This window comes from Bos grunniens, chromosome 9 (genome assembly GCF_055505025.1).
Source record: "Bos grunniens cultivar Pamir isolate PY7600 chromosome 9, Bosgru_T2T1.0, whole genome shotgun sequence".
NCBI lineage: Eukaryota > Metazoa > Chordata > Mammalia > Artiodactyla > Bovidae > Bos > Bos grunniens.
Genome location: NC_141173.1, coordinates 62607033 through 62631504, shown reverse-complemented (window position 1 = coordinate 62631504; position 24472 = coordinate 62607033). Strand labels below are relative to the sequence as shown.

Below are 24472 nucleotides of genomic sequence, written 5' to 3'. Positions count from 1 at the left end.
GAAGGAGATCCTATCATTTTTTTCTTAGTAACCTTTACTAAAGTCTTATTTATCAAAGTATAGTTAAAGGATTATTAATTTGATCCCAGGTATCATGGTTTATAATCATCATATGTTATCATCCTATTGAAAAAACCAAAAATAATTTCCTTAAATAGCCTTTCTAATCTGAGACAAATCTAAAATTAATCATCTATAATTATCAAACCTAATTTAATTAAAACTAGCTGTTTACCATCTGGTCTTATTTGTATAAATTCAAGAATCTACCATTTCACAAGAAATTCCTCTATTTAACCAATTATGTTAAGCATAATTATTATGTAATTAATCTCAGTTCAAATTACATTTGTTGTCACTTGACAGAAAAGTAATTTATGTGATAAAAAAGCGGTTGACCAACTAATTACTCTGCCAAATTGGGGTCTTTTATCTCCATGTCTCACCATTTTTTTAAAAAGAAAAGGTATTTACAGGAAAACAGTCCTTTTGAAATACGAAAGGAGCTATTGTCAGTGCAAAAAAAATAGAGAAAATATTTGGAATGAATCATCTTTATGTCTTGCAGTTTTAAGACCTTTATTTGGATAAATTAGAAAGGATGGGAATAAATAAATGGTGGAAACAGAAAGCAAATTATAAAGTTATATGCAGTAAACCAAGAAAATTCATAAGGAAATTGGAACTAGGTAAGAATTTATGCACCCCCCAAAGCAATCTTCCTTCAGGACTCTTGATTGCCACTGCTTTCAGATGCCAGTTTCCCTCCTTGTGATGATAAACTTGCTAATAGAAGAGATGAATAGTTGTTGATTATGAAAAAGATACCTTTATAAATAATGCTTATCCCTATGCATTTCTTTTTGAAGACGTCCAGAAAATCAAGGATGCTGTCCTAGGGAGTCTAAAGAGTACATGTTGTTCATCTAAAATCTTATCCTATGGGAAAGAGCTTGATCACTGAAAGAGTGGGTGAATTTCTCAGTGAGAAGAGACCATTTTAAAGACAAGACTGCTTCCTTGAATAAGGGCTGGGAAGAGAAACCAGAGGTTAAGGCAAAAGTAAATAAATAAATGAAACACTTAGGAGTCTTATTTTAGCTACAATTTTGCACTAGACAAGTGGGGCCAAAAAAGAAAGAGAAAATAAGAAATAAGAGAAAAAGAAATAAGAAACTGACTTGTGCCCAAATGCAATAGATGCTCCGTAAGACAAAGGAAGAACTTCTTTCTATAAGGTCCGTAAAGAGTCCAGTGTACAGTGTTTCTCTATTTGTTCCATACGTGTTGTGTGCTACAAGTTGGGATGAGTGTACTGGGCATTCAAAAGTTGTCAAGTTTCCATAGAAGAGGCCAAGAAGGGTTATAAAAATTTTTACCAACCTGATTAAGTGCAGAAACATGGTGGAGAATTTTTTGTAACTTTAGCACTGGTTTTTAAGTCTTAAAAATTTAAACTGCATATTAGATAATAGTTTTATGTTTTTAAGTCTCCCGAATTTGACAGTTGCATTGTTGTTATATAAAAGAATATCTTGCCCTTAAGAAATATACATGGAAGTATCTAGGAGTAATTGGGGCAAATTAAAAAAAATTAACTCCCAAATTGTTCAAGATAAATATATATAAAACAAATATGCTAGAATGTAAGTCGCTAATGACTGGGTGAAGAATGTATGGTAGTTTTTTGTACAATTCTTAGGATTCTGTAATTTGAAATTATTTCTGAATAAAACTTTAGCAAAGAAAGATGTTAACCCGAAAGAGTCATCATCCACTAAAAAACTAAAAATTCGTGATCAGCGCATTGGGCTAAATCATGAAAGATACTTAGGTTTGTGACTGGAGCAGTTTTCACCTCTTCTTTCTTCAACCCACATCCCAGCTCCACTCCATAGAGTAAAGGGCCTCTTAACAGTTATGATAAACCAACTCTAACAACAAAGGTATAAGCTAGGAGAAAATCTGATACAAAGAACACAACAGCTGATGCTTTGTCCCTAATGGGAGTGGAAAATGTTCCATTTTTTTTCTCTGAACACGCATCTCAGTGGTAAAACATAGACCCCCACTTTTCCTCCAGCTTCCTTGAAAACCAGATGGCATCTCTCGGATAGAATACTCATGACTACAAAGGTGGCATATGGGTCAGTGCCAAGATGATCACTTACACGGCATCTGCAGATGGTGGTCCACCACGTCCTGAGGCAGGAATAATGAGAACAACATGCACTTCATCATCATCTGCATATCCAAACAAACACCAGGGGAAAGTTAATGAAAACAGCACTGGGGCAGGTCCCGGGAGGGAGTGAGGGTCCACCGGCCTACCTGAGATGAAATGAGAACTGCGGCAAAACATATGCAAAATATTGAGTTTGATTTTTAATTGAGAATTAAGGATGATGGATCTAAAAATGTGTTGCAAACTGTAAAGCACTACACAAAGGAATCAGTTATTTTTATGAAGCTGAAAAGTGAAAAAAAATATGGCTCTCAAAATTTGCAGAAGTCAGTAAATCTTCTCTAAATTTAATAATAAACCTTCCATCAGGAAAGAGATGATGGATTTAATATACTTTCAGAACTGAAATGGCAGTTTCCATAATGTATACTAGTAATGCAAATGGTAAATAGAAAATTTTATTGAATTAAGCTTGATAATTATAACTGATTGTGTTTAGTTCGGAGCTACAGTATGATAAACAAACTAGATGGCTACCAGGACCATAATAAATGATGTAATTACACATTCTCTGACTTGCCTGAAATTACACACAAAAATGCGTCCCTGATTTCCAACGCTATTTATTTATACTTCTGATCATCAGCAAGCAGTTGACTTTTGCTGGAGGCGAAGAAAACAGAGATTATGGATAAATGGGCAGATGGATGGATGGAAGGATGGATGGAAGGATGAATGGCTGGATAAGGGATGGATAGAAGGATGAATGAACTGAAGGATGGGTGGGTGCTAAAATGGATGGATGGAAAGACGACAGGTTGAGAAGTGAATAGAAGGAGAGAAAGAGAGCTGGATTAAAGGATGGAAAGGATGGAAAAACAGATGGAAAGAGGCTGGGTCTACTAACATCAGCAAGCACGTTGAAAAGACTTTGGATTTTAACAAGCACGATTTTTTGATGAAATACAGTTCTCAAATAATCCATTGTTTCTATAATAATAAAACTGAATTGGAAATCAAATCATCCAAAGGGAATGGCTAATGGTTTAGCAGAAAGTGAAAGTTGCTCAGTTGTGTCCAACTCTTTGTGACCCCATGGACTAAACAGTCCATGGAATGCTCCAGGCCAGAATACTGGAGTGGATAGCTGTTCCCTTCTCAGGGGATCTTCCCAACCCAGGGATCGAACCACATTGCAGACAGATTCTTTACCAGCTGAACCACAGGTTCTGCTTTTATCTCAATATCATTTCAATTTCCATTTTCCTTGGTTTTCTTTCAGTTTCTCTAATCATTTGTTAAATACAACATTGATATACTGCCTTTGTGAAAGTTTTATGCCTATATTTTATTCAGTTAAAAGTATCCATTCATTTGCTCATTTGCCATTTTATGCAATAAATACTGAATGTCTCCTCTGTTCTGGGCACTGTGTCAGGTATGGAGATATGATGGTAAGCACCCAAAAGCATTCCCGCCCATCACTGAGCTAAGTGATCAGGCAGGAGGAAAGGATGGGTACTAATCAAAAGTTCATATACATGAAATACTTAGTAATTACAATTTAGTAAGTAATTAGAATTATAGCAAGCTATGAGGAAGGGGCACATTGAAATTGAATAAGGTAATGGGTTTCTGAGAAATCTGCTTGAGATTCACAATTAATTCAAGGTTTGTTTTTTTTTTCCCTAAGCCCATTTTTGATGAGCTGAATTTACACACCGATTGAAATACTTAATTGCTTCAGGGCATTATGTATTACTGTGGTGTCTTCCCTGATTTCAAGATGGTTTAGGTGTGTATTTGATTCATGATTCATTTGAATCATCACTTCATGATTATGAAGTGATCTATGAAAACAAACGTTACAATCACCTAGGTCAAGTTGCTTTCATTGTTTCTTGTAGTGTCCTGGAAAGATCATCCAAATTGTCAAATATGTATTTTGCTTTAATGTCTGGCCCTCTTTTTTGCCTTGAAACTGAATCTGTGTTTATTTTTTTCTAGCTTTTCCCACCTTGCCTTGACAAGACCTCCTTTTTAAGATACTTGCTGTACAAAAAGTTCTAAGATTCCTTTCTTCTCTCCCTAGGCTATGAAAACATGTCTGGCTGTTTTCTTCTGTTTATTTGTATTGTTTTCTGGTCCAAGTCATAGTTGATATTTATTTCTGTTGACTTAATTTTTTCAGAGATGAATGCCTTTCCGATGTCAGTCTCTCCCTTACCAACTCCAACCCACACACACTAGTTCTTACTCCAAGAATCAGCCTACAGATTTCCATCAATACCTAAATCTGCCTTTTAATGGTGTGATGGAAAGAGCACAGGATTAAGGGTCAGGAGACTTGGGTAAAATTAATTAGTAAATCTCTATGAGTCACAATCATCTCTACAACTTACCTGCCAGATAGTATGGCCTTCCATAGAGCTGTTGTGATAAATATGATAAAGTATACTCAAAAAGCATATGCTAATTTAAGCCATTTATAATGTAATTATTATTTGTTTATATTCCTTTCCACTGCCTTTGCCCATTTTGATTAAAGCGATGATTCAGCAGTCTTCAACAGAGTAGCACAATGCCAACTACATCATAAGCACTCAACAGGTTAACTTCCTCCTCCTTCCCTATTAAAAACGTCAAATGTCAACTCTAGTGAAGAATAAACATCGATTAATGGAATTGGTTGCACTAATTCCCCTAAGATATCCTTTGGAGGCAATTTTTTTCTACTGGCAGTTAGGTGTATGAATATGGCATTTGGCCATAGCCAAACAGAGTAGATAGCATATTTGGCACTTCTGTGCAAATAGCAAGAAAGTGTCTCTTCCTCCCAACTCAGTTCTGTGCCAGTTTCAGTGTTGTTAACATCCAGATGAGCCTCTTTTGTTCAGTGCACAACCTGCACAATCACAGATCCTGTAACTGTGCTGGAGCTGGGAACTTAGAAGTTTCTACCATTTAGCCATCATGATAATATCATGCAGACTGAAAATATTGGCCCAGTTATTCTTAGTTCCATGGATTTTTCACAAACCTTTCTCTCCTATATCTGTTGACTTAAAGTCATGATATAGAAGATAAATATGTTTGTCCCATCATGGAATGTTATCTTTTAAGATATTTCTCTCTCATTTTAAACCATGATAGCCATCAAAAGTGTACCTTATTATTGAAACAGAATTAGTTGAGATTAACAAGCTTATCTTTCACTTGATTGTTCTCCCCAAAATTGAAAATATCCCCTCTATTAAAATAACACAAGAATTTGCAGTCAAAGAATATGATATGGAGACCTCTAACTCACTGAAACTTCCCACTGAAAATATTGACTATGTATCCATTTGTCCTATGCTAAAAGAAGGAGTCTCCTACTCACAAAGTTTTTGGGAGGGACCAGACTGGCTAAGCCCTTCAATTACTTTCTCTGGCCCTTCCATCACATGACCTGGAGTTTCTAACAGTCATGATAGAAACATTCCCTAATGGTTGTATCTTCTTATAGAAAAAGAGATCTACTGTAGGAGCTGCAAGAGCGGAAAGGATTTCACCACAAAACTTACCCTTTTAAAGAATTTGTTTTCAGGCACTCATAACAATCCAGACAGGAAGTGTAGGCTTAATAGAGAGGACATAAGGACCCATAGTGCAGTGTGTGCTGGGTACAGGACCGACAGGTGTGTGGATATTCCAAGCAATGGGGCTTGCCTGGTGACTCAGATGGTAAAGAATCTGACTGTCAATGCAGAAGACCCAGGTTCAATCCCTGGGTCAGGAAGATCCCCTGGAGAAGAGAAGTACCCACCCCAGTACTCTTGCCTAGAGAATTCCATGGACAGAGGAGCCTGGCAGGTTGTAGTCCATGGGGTCGCAAATAGCTGGACTTGACTGAGCGACTAACACATAGTTCCTTCGATCATGTCCTGGGGACGTGGGGTGGACATAACCATTATCTGAGGCACCAAGAGTCCTTTGTCCCATGTTCAAAGCAGCAGTTCAGTTCAGTTCAGTTCAGTCGCTCAGTCGTGTCCGACTCTTTGCAACCCCATGAATCGCAGCACGCCAGGCCTCCCTGTCCATCACCAACTCCTGGAGTTCACTCAGACTCATGTCCATCGAGTCAGTGATGCCATCCAGCCATCTCATCCTCTGTCATCCCCTTCTCCTCCTGCCCCCAATCCCTCCCAGCATCAGAGTCTTTTCCAGTGAGTCAACTCTTCGCATGAGGTGGCCAAAGTACTGGAGTTTCAGCTTTAGCATCAGTCCTTCCAAAGAAATCCCAGGACTGATCTCCTTCACAATGGACTGGTTGGATCTCCTTGCAGTCCAAGGGACTCTCAAGAGTCTTCTCCAACACCACAGTTCAAAAGCATCAATTCTTCTGTGCTCAGCCTTCTTTAGAGGCACAAATAAGTCCTCAGTCTCTGAAATCCCTCTTTTTACTACACTGTGATACTGCAAAGTGGTTTGGTCTGGGACCCACTTGCAAAAAGCCTAACATTTCAGTTACTTTGGCTAAAGTAGTATTTCCAGTGTTCTGGGGGCTTCACCATCGTTTGTATCATTGTTTCTACAGGAAAATATGCCATGCATTTCAAAAACTAATTTACAAATGGATTTCAGAGCATAACACATGAGTAAATTGGAATTTACTTTCAAAAATAATCCCCATTCAGGGTGGAATTAAATAAACCGTTGAATATGATCATGAAGCTATTTGCTATTCCTTACACACACAAAAATGCTAATTTTTGATTCTCTGCATCAAAAAAATAATGTTAATACTTGTATAGGTAATTTAAGGTGTTTTGTTCATGGTAGTCTTTGATATCTGAAATGTTCACAACTGAGTTAACTCGGTGACTGTTATAATTCCCATTGTGTAAGTGAGGAAACTGAAACTCAGCGAGTTTACTCAGCATTGTTCAGGCATTCAGTGAATAGAAGAGGAATTCAACCCTAGATTCAGTGGCAAATCCTATGCAGACTCCTTCTATAGCATCCCACTGTATTGCACCAAACTTCTGATGATAAGAGAGAGAGAGGAATCAAATGATGTTGTTGTCTAAAGGGAAGGCCTTGATCACTTTTTCCAATCAGAAAACTATTAGCAGGTTGCCTCATTAACTAGCTGGAAGTCTTCCCCTTTTCTTATAATCAACACTTGGCTCGTCCTGGTACCACATCCTTTCCTGAGCAATCAGCAGCTTGCTTTTGATGCAGAACTGGAGCATTTTCTAAAAGCAGAAGTATACTTTCAATAATGAACTATTCAAAACATCATTTAAACTCCAAACTTCGGGTTTTTAAACAGAGTCTTACAGCCACTTACTTCTCTTTGAGCAATATCCACATCCTTCTCTGGTTACCAACAGGCAAAGAAAATAGAAGCCTTTGCGTCCAGCAAATGTACTTAGAGATCACCCACAGACAGGGATTGCAGTGTGAAAGCCTATTGAAACAGACAGAGTAAGGTAAATGGATCAAGAGGTGCAGTGACTCTAATTAGCATGATTTTGCTTTGGTCCTGAACCTAGTGCTTATTTCATAAATAATCAAATTTATTCTTAAAAACCTTCAAGAAATGAGACTCTATAAGCAAGTAAAATATCCTATTCCATTATTTGACAAATGTTGTCATCAACAAGCTCGTCTTTACTGCATGTATTTCTCTATAAATAAAACCAAATTTCTCCATCTTTTTGTCTGTGAAGGAAGCAGATAGAAATTCAGAATTCTTCTTTTAAAGAAACACTTGGTAAATTTTTTTGAATGTTAGAACCATGATTATCTCTTTGTCTCCATGGACCTTTGTCTAACCCATAGCAGGCACTGGCTAAATAATTGCTGATCAAATGAAAATTGATATGATTTATTCATTCAGTAAGTATTCATATTACACTATCAGTACATTGTACACAAGATATTGGAGTCAGAGAGAATAACAAGAAAGTTATTGTTCCAAAAGCTTCAACGGAGTGGTGACAGTGATAGTCAATGAACGTGAGAGGTACTGCAAAGGCAGAACTATTTTACAATTGAATCTAGAAGCAAAGAAGAGGGAGAAATCTAAGACAGTCAATCTCTTTGAGGCTGGGTGACTAGGAAGACAATGATGCTAATAGCAGAGTCGGGGAACATAAGAGAAGAAGCAGATCTTTTGAGGAGGAAATAATTCTCTTTTAAACCCCTTCAGCTTTAGATACCAGGGGGACATCCAGGAAGAGAGTGTAGTGGGTCAGATGGGGTGGAGCATGGAAAAGAAGTCTGAACAGGACAGTGACATGGGCCTCTCTTCACCGCGTGTCTGACATCTTAAATTGCATAAGAGAGCTGTGTGCAGGAGTGAAAAGAGAAGGGAGGTGATGACACTGAGGCTGAGAGGCAGAAGGAAGAAGAGCCAGAGAAGGGAAACAGCAGAGCCACAGAGACCTGAGGGGACAACCATGCCCCGGTGTTACTAGTAAGCAATGGCCACGGGGGAACTGAGTGAGAAAGAGCCCCTGGGAAAGAAGCCTGGGTAGCCTTTCTCAGAGTCCTCTTCAGGGATAAGAGAAGCTGAAAGAGAGGACAGGAAGTGAATGGTGAGATCACGACAGGTGTGAGCATGCGTACTCAGTCGCTCAGTTGTGTCTGACTCTTTGTGATGCCATGAAGAGGACTGTCCATGGGATTTCCCAGGCAAGAATACTGAGTGAGTTGCCATTTCCTTCTCAAGACAGGTGTGTAGATTCTGTTTTCAAATCATTCAGAGATTCAAGGAAGAAGATAAAGGCTATTTCAGGGATAATCCCAGAAACCCCAGTCACATTCATTCTTCTAAAGCCTGGCTTCTCTAAAATTCCAACACTACTTTTACGACATCATCTTTTTATGCCTTTTTTCCCCCTAAAGTCTCCTTTTAGAATCCATTAAAATGTTCCCCTTTTCCTTTCTGTTTCCAGGCAATTGCCATGTTTGCATTTCTTTCCTGTAGTATTTATAATTCTAAAGTTATTCTCTTTCTTGGCTTCACAACCAAGACATTCGTCTGCCCTTATTATCTCTCCCCTTGAGTATTGTGACCTCTCGCTTTATTATTTTTTCCTGCTCCAGTCTGTTTCCTATGAAAATCTGCCCACCTCTTTGGAAATGGATTGTACTTCCAACTATGCCTTTACTTAAACCTGGGCTGGGTTTGTACATTAAATCTTGTTCTGGACCCTTTTAAGTTAAGCCTAAAAGCTAGAAAATGATAAAATTGATTATTGACTTTTCTAATCATTGTATACCTTTGAACTGTGGTGTTGGAGAAGACTCTTGAGAGTCCCTTGGACTGCAAGGAGATCCAACCAGTCCATCCTAAAGGAGATCAGTCCTGGTGTTCATTGGAAGGACTGATGTTGAAGCTGAAACTCCAATACTTAGGCCACCTCATGCGAAGAGCTGACTCATTGGAAAAGACCCTGATGCTGGGAAAGATTGAAGGCAGGAGGAGAAGGGGATGACAGAGGATGGGATGGCTGGATGGCATCACTGACTCAATGGACATGAGTTTAGGTAAACTCCAGGAGTTGGTGATGGACAGGGAGGCCTGGCGTGCTGTGGTTCATGGGGTCGAAAAGAGTCGGACACAACTGAGCAACTGAACTAAACTGAACTGAATCATTGTATTTGCTTTCTAGACTTTGCAGAACTGGCATAATAAATATTTACTAGAATGAAATTTAGGCAAATACAATCTCACAAATGCATCAGTGGTAAGGTCTGACATTCTACATTTTCTGAATCCTTAAGAATTATCTGTAGAAAAATAAGGCCTCATGGTAGTATCATCAACTACTGCATAGCTTTTAGTGTGATTTTTATCTATTCTGTAACAAAAGAATTAAGTGATAGACTTGCTATTTGAGCAAATAGAAACTTACCAATCTATCAGTATTGAACTTTGTAGTATATAGTTTTCCTTCTTTGAAGACATATGCACAGACTATTTATTGTCTGTTTGTCTGTCTACTTAGTCATGTGCAACTCTTGGCCTGCCAGGCTCCTCTGTCCATGGGATTTCCCAGGCAAGAATACTGGAATGGGTTGCCATTTCTTTCTCCAGGGGATCTTCCCTACCCAAAGATCAAACCTGTGTGTCCTGCCTTGATAGGCAGATTCTTTACCACTGTGTTACCTGAGAAGCCCAGACTGCTTATTAGAGGGCTGGAAAAATTAGGGTCAAATTTCAATAATTGAAACAGTTAATACTTTGAAATTTGTATTCCATAAAAAGATAATATTTGAATTTTACTTTTAAATAACTATTTTGTCTTTTGTAAGCACTCATGATTTTTCTTCAGTCTTTTATGAGATTTTAAGCCAAGATATGGATAATGTGATTGGACATAAACAGCCTTGAAATATTAAAGGGTATAGATAATGAATGCAGTACATTAATAAGCACAAAGAATATCTGGATTGCATACATATTATGTAAATTCTGAAATATTTTGTAAATTTTATCTCTGGGGACATTTTCACAAAAGGAACCTCTTCCTACTCTGGATTAACACTTAATTGTAAAAGATTTTTTTCCCTTGTAAATGACTCAAAAATCTTTACTTTTGCATCCCTGGAGATAGAAAAATGTTTTGCTAAAAAATCAGCTGTAGAATTTATTCCAGGCTAATTATGACTGCAAGATTTTCTGAAGAGTAACTTGCAGCCAGGGTTATCATTGGTTCATAGTTTACTCTTAGCATACGCTAACGAGTCTGAAATAAACCTGGCCCAAACATGTGAGGAGACAAAGCGTCATTATTACCCAGCTCTAAGCTATCATTTGTTCACTGGGAGAAAAAAAAAAACTTGGGAAGAAGCTTGCCAACAAACCAGATGTCACCATCAGTAGACAATTATGTTTCACAGTTTGGCACCTGGGGCCCACAGTCATCATCCAAGGAGGAGGAGAAATAAAAAGTAGAACATTCTGGCAGGCTAAAGATGAAAAGATTCCAAACAGCTTGTAGGGAAAATGGAGGCTGAAGGGCTGCTTCTTTCATTCTCAACAAGGGGACCCCGGGACCCAGACCTACTCTGTTCTACTTGTTGAGGATGTCAGGAGTCTGATAAGCAACCTAGAGTCTTAAAAAGGCATCCAGCACTCATGAGGGCTGCCACTAAGCAGGTTTGTGAGTGTTTCACACCCCCATAAAATTTGCCGTCTTGTAATGGCAAAAGACAATGGCAAAGACAGCTTCTTTGGGGGTAGATCATCAATGGAATCTAAGATGTTTCCTTCTTCAGTAACACTTAAGGACTGAAAAGGAAGGAGTTGTGATTTTGTGGCTGGCTTCTGTGAGGTATTGCCCAAAACAAATGAGACGGCACTGCCTAAAATACCTTGTTAAAGCCTATCTCATCCCATAATTAACCTATGATTAAGAAATTAGACATCGACTTTGAAAATCTCACCAAGGCCTCCCATAGGCTTAACTGGGAAAAAGAAAATGAACTTCATCTACTTAAATGTGTTTCAGTCTAAAATGGGCATTTTACAATCCTATCATGGCACCAAACAAGTACCTAGATGACCTGATACATATATCTTTTCTGCTTTTATGTAATCTAAGAAATAAATAAGTAACTTGAAATAATTCATCTTTCTTAAATTTTTGCTAGACACTTTTTGGTGTATGTATGTACCAGTTTGGAAAAGGCAATGGCACCCCACTCCAGTACTCTTGCCTGGAAAATCCCATGGACTCCAGTGTTCTTGCCTGGAGAATCCCATGGATGGAGGAGCCTGGTAGGCTGCAGTCCATGGGGTCGCTAAGAGTCGGACATGACTGAGCGACTTCACTTTCATTTCTTACTTTGATGCATTGGAGAAGGAAATAGCAACCCACTCCAGTGTTCTTGCCTGGAGAATCCCAGGGACGGGGGAGCCTGGTGGGCTGCCATCATGGGGTCGCACAGAATCGGACACGACTGAAGCGACTTAGCAGCAGCATGTACCAGTTTGTACATGTATATACCAGTTTACCCTTACAGGAAAACTGCCCATCTGTCCATATTCAGATAAAAATGAAAGCTAGACATTAGGTTTATTAGTTATATCTGCACATAAAGAGAATAAACAGAATCCTGGTCAAGTAGAAACAACTTTTTCTATCTTTCTTTTCCTTTATAAGTCACCAAGTCCTGGAGAGTACAAAAGTATAATTTAATATAAGGATTATATTTTTTGTGTTTATTAGATAGTTATCATGTATTTCCATGACCAAAATCATATTTTTCTAAAATTGATGAAATATTTTTGTGAATTTAAAACAGTTCTTAATGTTTTGTTTGGACATAGCTAATTAGCCCACTTAAATTAGTCTATGAGTTTACAAACAATTGTTTTCCACAAATGAACCTTACCTTGTTTCCTAAAATATGACACCCTTTGGGCAAGGGGCCAGATTTTCCATTATACATGATGTATATAATATTGAATATCTAGCTAATTAATATGTATTAACTAATACCTATTGTTGTTTTGTTGCTAAGTTGTGTTCAACTCTTTGTGACCCCATGGACTGTAACCCATCAGGCTCTTCTGTTTTTTTTTTTATTTTTTTTATTTTTTTTTTTATTTTTTATTATTTCCTTTTATTTTGCAGTAGCTTATTTCTACTACAAATATACATTCTCTAAGAATATTGGATCTGAATTATTTGTAAGAATTATAATAGCATTAGCAGTCATTTTAAGTTAGCCACACTTGAACAAAGGATCTAAATTAAATCATTATAAAGCATGTATTTGTGAAGTAAGTTTCATAAACTATTTTAAAATTAAGGCAAACAAGAAAAAAATCTACAAATATAAATATCAGGGTTCTCAGATTCTAAAATTACAACATTAATTTAAATACCACCTGATTCTCTCTCAAAACAATGGATATTCTCAAAATACAAAGTAGAAAGTTATTATAAATAACAACTTTGGTAAAATGTTTCATAAAACATTTTTAAGTTTTAACTTTGGGCAAATGTAAAGATGTAAATGTTTTTATAATTAACTTTTGAAAATATCTTATAATGCCCTATATAAGACAGGGCATTATAATGCCTTATAATTCAGACATCAAAGCATCTATTTCTTTAAACTTCTTAGTTATATTTTCAATACATTCTCCAGCCTTTAACCTTCGCCCATCAATTATAAGACAGTCCTCTTCACAGTGGTTTTCAAGAGAGCTGCCTGCAGGAACTTCAGGGCCACATTTAGGTAACTTTTCTCCTGTATTCACTTCCTCCCCGCACTCCTCTTCAAACTCCCTTTGGGTGGTTGTGTGCTCCAGGGCTTGCTCTAGCATTTGCTCCAGCTCTTTCACTAAAAATTCTGTCTCAGAGACAACCATGTTTTCCTTTGATAAGGCATCATCTGAACAAACATTTTCAAAAGAGGATTTTAAAACAGCTTTCCTTTTCCTTTTTCTAAATTTGGGATTTTTCTTTTCAGTGTTATTTTTGGAAATTTGCACCCTTTTCTTGGCCACCACAGTAACTTTGCCAGTTGCTTTGGATTTGTCCTGTTTTGACAGGTAGCATCTTTCCAGCCTTTGCTCATGAGAACATCCATACAGGAGGTATGCTTCTTGTAGGGCACTCTTATACCACTTATTTTTCTTACATTTTTCTGGCTTTAACTTGATACTATAATGTCCGACAAACTCCGCATCTATCCATGTTCTCGAATGTGGATCACCCAGGAATTCTACGTGATATTGTTCAACATCTCCATCCAGGTCATGGGTCACATACTTCCCTTTAAAAGGGTCAGGGCAAAGTATCCCTGGCCAACTTGGCCAATTCTTTAATTTTACCAAAACCAGGCTTCCAAGAGGCAGCTGTGAATAGATGATCTTATATCCACTTTGATGAAGCTGAGACTCTTCAGGAAAGTCTTCTTCAGAAACAGAGCACTTATTGTACTTTGAGTCAGTGTTCATGAAGCAGTACCATGGTTCACTGTGATTGACTTTGGCTTTATCCTCATTTGATAACAGTCTCCATTTCAAACAACTTTCATTCTCACATTGAACCCACACTTTGTTTATATACATGTTGTTTTCCACTGAGGAATCCATTGCCATATTACAACATTCTATTATCTTACTATCAAATTTTCCTTTTTCCGTAAGTGCATTTAACCCCACAGCGCCTCCGCTTCCCGCGTCGCCGCGCCCCGCCCACCCCGCCGCCCAGGCTCTTCTGTTAATGGGATTTCCCAGGCAAGAATACTGGAGTGGGTTGCCATTTCCTTCTCCAATTAACTAATACAAATATATATAATACATATTATGCAATTAATGTAAACAATATAATTAATTATATACAAATATATGTCTAAAGGTTGTGGTTCTACAATATATCTTTCAGGCTTTCGATAATTGTATTTGTTCATTCATGATGAGGTAATATATTAGTTTGTCCCTGGAAATGCCATGCTTTTAACGCAATGGTTTTCAAACACTGATTTGTGAATCATTTTATCAAGAGTTAAAACAGTAGGTCATAAGTCCCTCGATTATGACCACAGCCTAATTCCTTGCCATTAGCAATCTCCACTGAAAACCCTCCATAAGCACTACTAGAAAAAGCATTGCGGGGTGTTTGAATGATACACATGAGCTATATCATGAATAATTTTCTAATTTGTCAGATGTGAAGAAACATTATGATCCTCCGATAATTGTGAACATTAATGCTATCAGCCTGCGTGGTACGCTTGATAGACGGGGAATTGTAACTGGAAACAACAAACGGAGAATCAGAAGTCCCTGTTCTAAGGCAGGATTTGCACGATCAGGTCCAGAGCCTTTCTGTGACTCTGAGTTTCCTCAATTTACATAGAGCATTGTTATTCCCAGGTTTCCCTGGTGGCTCAGACAGTAAAGAGTCTCTAATTCACAGCACGCATTCTCAGAGTTGTGGGAAGTTCTGGTCCTTCCAACCTGTGGAAACTAAGCGGGGTTAGCGTCAGCTCCACAGCAGTCCCTGGGTCTAGCTGCTGAAGTCTTAAGCCCCCTCACACTCCCTCCACATCTGTCTAGTTTATTTCTAAAGTGAATAGAAAATGTCCGGAGTTAATGGCCACACTCATCACCAGCTCCAGCTGAACGATTCTTGGAATGAATGGAAAAACAAAAGAAGGACGGCTTTGGCTCAGCCTCAGCTCTCACGGTAACTCTGTGGCACTCAAGGTCAAGGAGAATACTGAAGTGGGTGGAGAATTCCTGCAAAACACTTCAAGGCCCATTGAAAACTGAAAAGAACATACTTTTGTAATAGTTCATTCAGTATTGTAAACTCTTCTGCAAAGTTTCTTGACAGAAATGACAGCTTTGGTACATCTCTGATATATAGTCTAGAAATGGTAGGGATAAGGCTAAAATAAAAGAGAAAACTACTACTCAGCCATTCATGTCAGCTTTTTAAAAATTCGTATATAGAATCTTTGACTTAAGGAGTTTCTACCCTTAGTTTGAAGCTCCATGGTGAATTTCTTTGTATAATTTACAATCTAAAATGCTATTAGAAGTTGTGCTTCCCTACAGCTGAGTAGATTTCAGTAGAGGAGGGGAAATCCAAAAGAAAGTTTTAAAACTTACATAGAATTCACTATATGGTACAATGTTTCCTGGCATTAAAAAAAAAAATGATTTCCTCAATTTCTTATCCTGTAGAATGGAAGTAATGGGGATAAATGTAGGGAATTCTTGTATTTTAGTGGAAATCAAGAGATCTGGATTGTTGCTTCCGCATCCTCATCAACTCTCTGTATGCCATTGGGAAAGCCATAAACCTCTCCAGATTCCAGCTTAATCCTCTGTAAAATAAGTGACTCATTTGTTCATTCATGGGAAAACATTTCCTAGGTACTCACTAGACTGAGACATTGTGCTGGGCTCTGGGATTAAAAAGTCAAATAAAAGGATTCAGCCAAAAATTGAGCAGAATTCTCTGTGCTATACAATATGTTCTTCTTTGTTATACATTTTATCATTTTTAAAATTTATTTCTAATTGGAGGATAATGGCTAGCAGTGCATACTCAGTTCATTTCAGTTGCTCAGTCGTGTCCAACTCTTTGCGACCCCATGAATCGCAGCACGCCAGACATCCCTGTCCATCACCAACTCCCGGAGTTCACCCAGACTCACGTCCATTAAGTCAGTGATGCCATCCAGCCATCTCATCCTCTGTCATCCCCTTCTCCTCCTGCCCCCAATCTCTCCCAGCATCAGAGTCTTTTCCAATGAGTCAACTCTTCGCATCAGGTGGCCAAAGTACTGGAGTTTCAGCTTTAGCATCATTCCTTCCAAAGAAATCCCAGGGCTGATCTTCAGAATGGACTGGTTGCATCTCCTTGCAGCCCAAGGGACTCTCAAGAGTCTTCTCCAACACCACAGATCAAAAGCATCAATTCTTCGGCGCTCAGCTTGCTTCACAGTCCAACTCTCACATCCATACATGACCACAGGAAAAACCATAGCCTTGACTAGACGGACCTTTGTTGGCAAAGTAATGTCTCTGCTTTTCAATATGCTATCTAGGGTTGGTCATAACTTTTCTTCCAAGGAGTAAGTGTCTTTTAATTTCATGGCTGCAGTCACCATCTGCAGTGATTTTGGAGCTCCCAAAAATAAAATCTGACACTGTTTCCACTGTTTCCCCATCTATTTCCCATGAAGTGATGGGACCAGAGGCCATGATCTTAGTTTTCTAAATGTTGAGCTTTAAGCCAACTTTTTAACTCTCCACTTTCACTTTCATCAAGAGGCTTTTTAGTTCCTCTTCACTTTCTACCATAAGGGTGGTGTCATCTGCATATCTGAGGTTATTGATATTTCTGCTGGCAATCTTGATTCCAGCTTATGCTTCTTCCAGCCCAGTTTCTCATGATGTACTCTGCATATAAGTTAAATAAGCAGGGTGACAATTTACAGCCTTGACATACTCCCCTTCCTATTTGGAACCAGTCTGTTGTTCCATGTCCAGTTCTAACTGTTGCTTCCTGACCTGCATACAGATTTCTCAAGAGGCAGGTCAGGTGGTCTGGTATTCCCATCTCTTTCTGAATTTTCCACAGTTTAGTGTGATCCACACAGTCAAAGGCTTTGGCATAGTCAATAAAGCAGAAATAGATGTTTTTCTGGAACTCTCTTGCTTTTTCCATGATCCAGCAAATGTTGGCAATTTGATCTCTGGTTCCTCTGCCTTTTCTAAAACCAGCTTGAACATCTGGAAGTTCATGGTTCACATATTGCTGAAGCCTGGCTTGGAGAATTTTGAGCATTACTTTACTAGCGTGTGAGATGAGTGCAATTGTGTGGTAGTTTGAGCATTCTTTGGCATTGCCTTTCTTTGGGATCGGAATGAAAACTGACCTTTTCCAGTCCTGTGGCCACTGCTGAGTTTTCCAAATTTGCTGGCATATTGAGTGCAGCACTTTCACAGCATCATCTTTCAGGATTTGAAATAGCTCAACTGGAATTCCATCACCTCCACTAGCTTTGTTTGTAGTGATCTTTCTAAGCCCACTTGACTTCACATTCCCGGATGTCTGGCTCTAGGTGAGTGATTGCACCATCATGATTATCTTGGTTGTGAAGATCTTTTTTATACAGTTCTTCTGTGTATTCCTGCCACCTCTTCTTAATCAACTAGTCAATCCCAAACTCCCTAACTATCCTGTCCACCCCAACCTTTCCCGCTCGTAACCATAAGTTTGTTCTCTAAGTCTGTGAGCTTGTTTCTGTTTTGTAAATAAGTTCATTTGTATCATTTCTTTTTAGATTCCATAGGTAAAGGACACCATATGATACTTCTCTTTCTCTTTCTGACTGACTTCACCCAGTATGAAAATCTCTAGGCTTTGCTGTCCACCTGAACTATTACAACATTTTTAATCAGGTATACTTCAATATAAAAGAAAAAGTTTAAAAAAAAAAAAAAAACAAGTAAGATGCTTTTCTTGTCTTCAAAGAGCATGCAATCAAGCAGGAGGTGACAGCAACATAACCAGGCACAAGACAGGGATAGATACGCTCATGGAAACATTAATGGGGAACCAGGGCAACCCAGGAGACACATGAGTTGGAGTGGGCACGGAGTCATTTCTAGGACTTGTGCGTCTCCAATTAAGGCTTTAAAATAAATAGGTTTGGGAACTTCGGTAAAGATGTGATTTATGTGCTGCCAAAGGACTTTGCAAGCCCAAGAAATAGTAAGAAAAAAAGCACGGAGGTGTGAAAGCTTGTGGCCTCCTAGGAAATCCACAGGGGTTCAGAGGGGAAGTTGGGAGCCAGACAGCAGAGTTAACTAAAGAATCTAGGTTTTAGTCTATGAACATAAATTTTCAACATTGCCAAGCAGAACAGACCTACATTTGGAAAAATAACAGTAGCAACGAAATAGAGGAGAGTTGAAGGGAGAATTAATGGGGGCGTGGTCTTGCCTCACCTTCCATCCATTCTAGGAGAAGCTGCCCCACCCACTGGCCTTGAAAGCAAATCAGCAATATTATCTACCATGAGACTCCGCCTTTCATTAACTACACGAGGTTGGATGAGGTCCAGGCACCTGATCCAAGAATGGCTTATTTTGGATCTGGATGAACTGGCTTGTAAAGAGCTGTGTTGCGAGTCCACTTTAGCAAAGCATAGAAAGCACTATCATAATTATTCTTGTGTGTATTCATGTGTGCTCAGTGAGCACACTGCACTTACTCTTTGTGACCCCATGGATTGCAGCCCAGCACACTCCTCTGTCAAGAATACTGGAGTGGGTTGCCATTTCCTCCTCCAGGGGATTTTCCCTGCTCAGGGACTGAAACCATGTCTTCCATGTCTCCTGCACGGCAGGCAGATTCTTTACCACTGAGCCAATGGGGACACCCCAAGTACTCATGAGAATGCAGGAAAATGGAAGCCCTCAAGCACAGTAGGTAAGGGTGCAAATTTGTGAGTCATTCTTAAGAGAATGTTGGCAATATTTAGTAAAATTAATTACGTATGTATCTAGCATGTATGTAAATTATGTATGTAAGTGCACGGGCGGCTGCCACCGGCGCACTAAAGCACGGCTGAGAGGAGCTACCCCACGTCCGAGGTCAGGGGCAGCAGCTGGGAGGAGCTACCCCACGCCGGAGACCAGGGGTGGTGCCCGGCCGGGAGGAAAAAACCCCACGTCCAAGGAGCGGTGGCTGAACGGGTGCAGGAGGACCTAGAGGAGCTATCCCATGTTGAAGGTCAGAAAGGGTGGCGGTGAGGAGATACCCCTCATCCAAGGTAAGGAGCAATGGCTGTGCTTTGCTGGAGAAGCTGTTAAGAGATACCCCACACCCAAGGTAAAAGAAACCCAAGTAAGATGGTAGGTGTTGCAAGAGGGCATCAGAGGGCAGACACACTGAAACCATACTCAAAGAAAACTAGTCAATCTAATCACACTAGGACCACAGTCTTGTCTAACTCAATGAAACTAAGCCATGCTTGTGGGGCCACCCAAGACAGGTGGGTCATGGTGGAGAGATCTGACAGAATGTGGTCCACTGGAGAAGGGAATGGCAAACCACTTCAGTATTCTTGCTTTGAGAACCCCATGAACAGTATGAAAAGGCAAAATGATAGGATACTGAAAGAGGAATTCCCCAGGTCAGTAGGTGCCCAATATGCTACTGGAGATCAGTGGAGAAATAACTCCAGAAAGAATGAAGGGATGGAGCCAAAGCAAAAACAATACCCAGTTGTGGAAGTGACTGGTGATAGAAGCAAGGTCTGATGCTGTAAAGAGCAATATTGCGTAGGAACCTGAAATGTCAGGTCCATGAATCAAGGCAAATTGAAAGTGGTCAAACAAGAGATGGCAAGAGTTAATGTCGACATTCTAGGAATCAGCGAACTAAAATGGACTGGGATGGTGAATTTAACTCAGATGACCATTATATCTACTGGAGGCAGGAATCCCTCAGAAGAAATGGAGTAGCCATCATGGTCAACAAAGGGTCCGAAATGCTGTACTTGGATGCAATCTCAAAAACGACAGAATGATCTCTGTTCGTTTCCAAGGCAAACCATTCAATATCACAGTAATCCAAGTCTATGCCCCAACCAGTAACGCTGAAGAAGCTGAAGTTGAACGGTTCTATGAAGACCTACAAGACCTTTTAGAACTAACACCCAAAAAAGATGTCCTTTTCATTATAGGGGACTGGAATGCAAAAGTAGGAGGTCAAGAAGCACCTGGAGTAACAGAAAAATTTGGCCTTGGAATACGTAATGAAGCAGGGCAAAGACTAATAGAGTTTTGCCAAGAAAATGCACTGGTCATAGAAAACACTCTCTTCCAACAACACAAGAGAAGACTCTACACATGGACATCACCAGATGGTCAATACCGAAATCAGATTGATTTATATTCTTTGCAGCCAAAGATGGAGAAGCTCTACACAGTCAACAAAAACAAGACCAGGAGCTGACTGTGGCTCAGATCATGAACTCCTTATTGCCAAATTCAGACTGAAATTGAAGAAAGTAGGGAAAACCACTCGACCATTCAGGTATGACCTAAATCAAATCCCTTATGATTATACAGTAGAAGTGAGAAATAGATTTAAGGGCCTAGATCTTAGAGATAGAGTGCCTGATGAATTATGGAATGAGGTTCATGACATTGTACAGGAGACAGGAATCAAGACCATCCCCATGGAAAATAAATGCAAACAAGCAAAATGGCCGTCTGGGGAGGCCATACAAACAGCTGTGAAAAGAAGAGAAGCGAAAAGCAAAGGAGAAAAGGACAGATATAAGCATCTGAATGCAGAGTTCCAAAGAATAGCAAGAAGAGATAAGAAAGCCTTCCTCAGCGATCATTGCAAAGAAATAGAGGAAAACAACAGAATGGGAAAGACTAGAGATCTCTTCAAGAAAATTAGAGGTACCAACGGAACATTTCATGCAAAGATGGGCTCGATAAAGGACAGAAATGGTATGGACCTAACAGAAGCAGAAGATATCAAGAAGAGGTGGCAAGAACATAGAAGAACTATACAAAAAAGATCTTCACGTCCCAGATAATCACAATGGTGTGATCACTGACCTAGAGACAGACATCCTGGAATGTGAAGTCAAGTGGGCCTTAGGAAGCATCACTACAAACAAAGAGGGTGGAGGTGATGGAATTCCACTTGAGCTATTTCAAATCCTGAAAGATGATGCTGTGAAAGTGCTGCACTCAATATGCCAGCAAATTTGGAAAACTCAGCAGTGGCCACAGGACTGGAAAAAGGCAGTTTTCATCCGGATCCCAAAGAAAAGCAATGCCAAAGAATGCTCAAATTACCGCACAATTGCACTCATCTCACACGCTAGTAAAGTAATGCTCAAAATTCTCCAAGCCAGGCTTCAGCAATATGTGAACTGTGAACTTCCAGATGTTCAAGCTGGTTTTAGGAAGGCAGAAGAACCAGAGATCAAATTGCCAACATTGGCTGGATCATCGAAAAAGCAAGAGAGTTCCAGAAAAACATCTATTTCTGCTTTATTGACTATGCCAAAGCCTTTGACTGTGTGGATCACACTAAACTGTGGAAAATTCAGAAAGAGATGGGAATACCAGACCATCTGACCTGCCTCTTGAGAAATCTGTATGCAGGCCAGGAAGCAACAGTTAGAACTGGACATGGAACAACAGACTGGTTCCAAATAGGAAAAGGAGTATGTCAAGGCTGTATATTGTCACCCTGTTTATTTAACTTCTATGCAGAGTACATCATGAGAAACGCTGGACTGGAAGACACACAAGCTGGAATCAAGATTGCCAGGAGAAATATCAATAACCTCAGATATGCAGATGACACCACCCTTATGGCAGAAAGTGAAGAGGAATTAAAAAGCCTCTTGATGAAAGTGAAAGTGGAGAGTGAAAAAGTTGTCTTAAAGCTCAACATTCAGAAAATGAAGATCATGGCATCTGGTCCCATCACTTCATGGCAAATAGATGGGGAAACAGTGTCAGACTTTGTTTTGGGGGGCTCCAAAATCACTGCAGATGGTGACTGCAGCCATGAAATTAAAAGACACTTACTCCTGGGAAGGAAAGTTATGTCCTACCTAGACAGCATATTGAAAAGCAGAGACATTACTTTGCCAACAAAGGTCCGTCTAGTCAAGGCTATGGTTTTTCCTGTGGTCATGTATGGATGTGAGAGTTGGACTGTGAAGAAGGCTGAGCGCCGAAGAATTGATGCTTTTGAACTGTGGTGTTGGAGAAAACTCTTGAGAGTCCCTTGGACTGCAAGAAGATGCAACCAGTCCATTCTGAAGGAGATCAGCCCTGGGATTTCTTTGGAAGGAATGATGCTAAAGCTGAAACTCCAGTACTTTGGCCACCTGATGCGAAGAGTTGACTCATTGGAAAAGACTCTGATGCTGGGAGGGATTGGGGGCAGGAGGAGCAGGGGATGACAGAGGATGAGATGGCTGGATGGCATCACTGACTCAATGGACGTGAGTCTGGGTGAACTCCGGGAGTTGGTGATGGACAGGGATGCCTGGCGTGCTGCAATTTATGGGATCGCAAAGAGTCGGTCATGACTGAGCAACTGAACTGAACTGAACTGATGTATCTAGCAATTTCACTCCCTTATCTGTAAAGCAGAAGATTAACATACACAAAATTGTTTGTTGCAGCATTATTTTGTGAGCAGGAAGTGATGTCTATCACTATTGGGCATGGATAAGTAAAATGTGGTAGACATACACACTGAAAAAGCTTGTAGCAGTCAGAATTAGATGTATATACAGAAACATGAATTTTAAAAGCAGTGTTGACTGAAAAAAGAAATCAAAGGAGAGCAAAAATATAATAGCATCATTTATATATCTTTCAAAACCACATACCATCTAAGGACATATATTACACATATTGGAATCAATGCTTTTGATGAAGTTCCATCAAAAGATGGAAATAGTGAGGATAAGAAATGAAAGAAAAAATTAAAACAAATAATTTGGCCTTGCATAGACAAATTATGGAGCAGTGGGCTGGAGTGGCCATGATGAGATAACCCACTTCCAAGGTCAGAGAAACCCCAGCAAGATGGTAGGAGGGGCAAATTTGCATTTAGAATCAAACCCCCTTCCCACCACGGATGCTTAGAGGGCTCAAACAAACCTTGTGTGCACCAGGACCCAGGGACCCAGAGACGGAGACAGAACACTGTTTGAGCATCTCCTGTGGAGGTACGGGTCAGCAGTGGACTTCCACAGGGACAAGGACTCTGGGTGCAGCAGACTTGGGCATGGCATAAGCCCTCTTGGAGGAGGTCGCCATTAACCCCACCATAGAGATGCCAGAACTTAAGCAGGACTGGAAAATAGACTCTTGGGGGGCACAAGCAGAACCTTATGTGCACCAGGATCCAGGAGAAAGGAGAAGTGACCCCACAAGAGACTGACCCAGACTTGTCCGGGAGTGTCCACGTCTCCAGTGTAGGCTTGGGTTGGTGGTGGCCCATTGCAGGGTTGGAGGCAATGAGTGTAGCAGTACATGAATGGCATCTTTTAAAGGAGGTTGTCATTATCTTCATTACCTCCACTATAGTTTGGCCCAGAAAATAGCAGGGAGGGAACACAGCTCCACCTATCAACAGAAAATTGGATTAAAGATTTACTGAGTATGGCACTGCCCATCAGAACAAGACCCAGTTTCCCACTCAGTCAGTCTCTCCCATCAGGAAGCTTCCATGAGCCTCTTATCCTTCTCCATCAGAGGGCATACAGACTGAAAACCACAATCACAGAAAACTAACCAATCTGATCACATGGACCACAGCCTTGTCTAACTCAATGAAACTATGAGCCATGCCATGTAGGGCCACCCAAGATGGATGGGTCATGGTGGAGAGTTCTGACAAAATGTGGTTCACTGGAGAAGGGAATGGCAAACTACTTCAGTATTCTTGCCCTGAGAACCACATGAACAGTATGAAAAGGTAAAAAGATAGGACACAGGAAGATGAACTCCCCAGGTCGGTAAGGGCCCACTTATGGCAGATCAGAGAAGAAATAACTTCATAAAGAATGAAGAGATGGAACCAGAGCAAAAACAACACCCAGTTGTGGATGTGACTGAAGATAGAAGCAAAGTCCGATGCTGTAAAGAGCAATATTGCATAGGAACCTGGAATGTTAGGTCCATGAATCAAGGCAAATTGGAAGCGGTCAAACAGGAGATGGCAAGAGTGAACATCGACATTGTAGGAA

The 24472-nt window shown here is 39.9% G+C and overlaps 1 pseudogene across 1 annotated transcript; it reads right to left on the bottom strand.

The window, feature by feature from the left end:
* Positions 1 to 12761: 12761 nt before the first annotated feature.
* Positions 12762 to 14410, bottom strand: LOC147366028 (zinc finger CW-type PWWP domain protein 2 pseudogene; annotated as a pseudogene). Its single transcript, XR_015133150.1, has one exon. The product of XR_015133150.1 is annotated as a zinc finger CW-type PWWP domain protein 2 pseudogene (transcript).
* Between the last annotated feature and the right edge of the window lie 10062 nt (positions 14411 to 24472).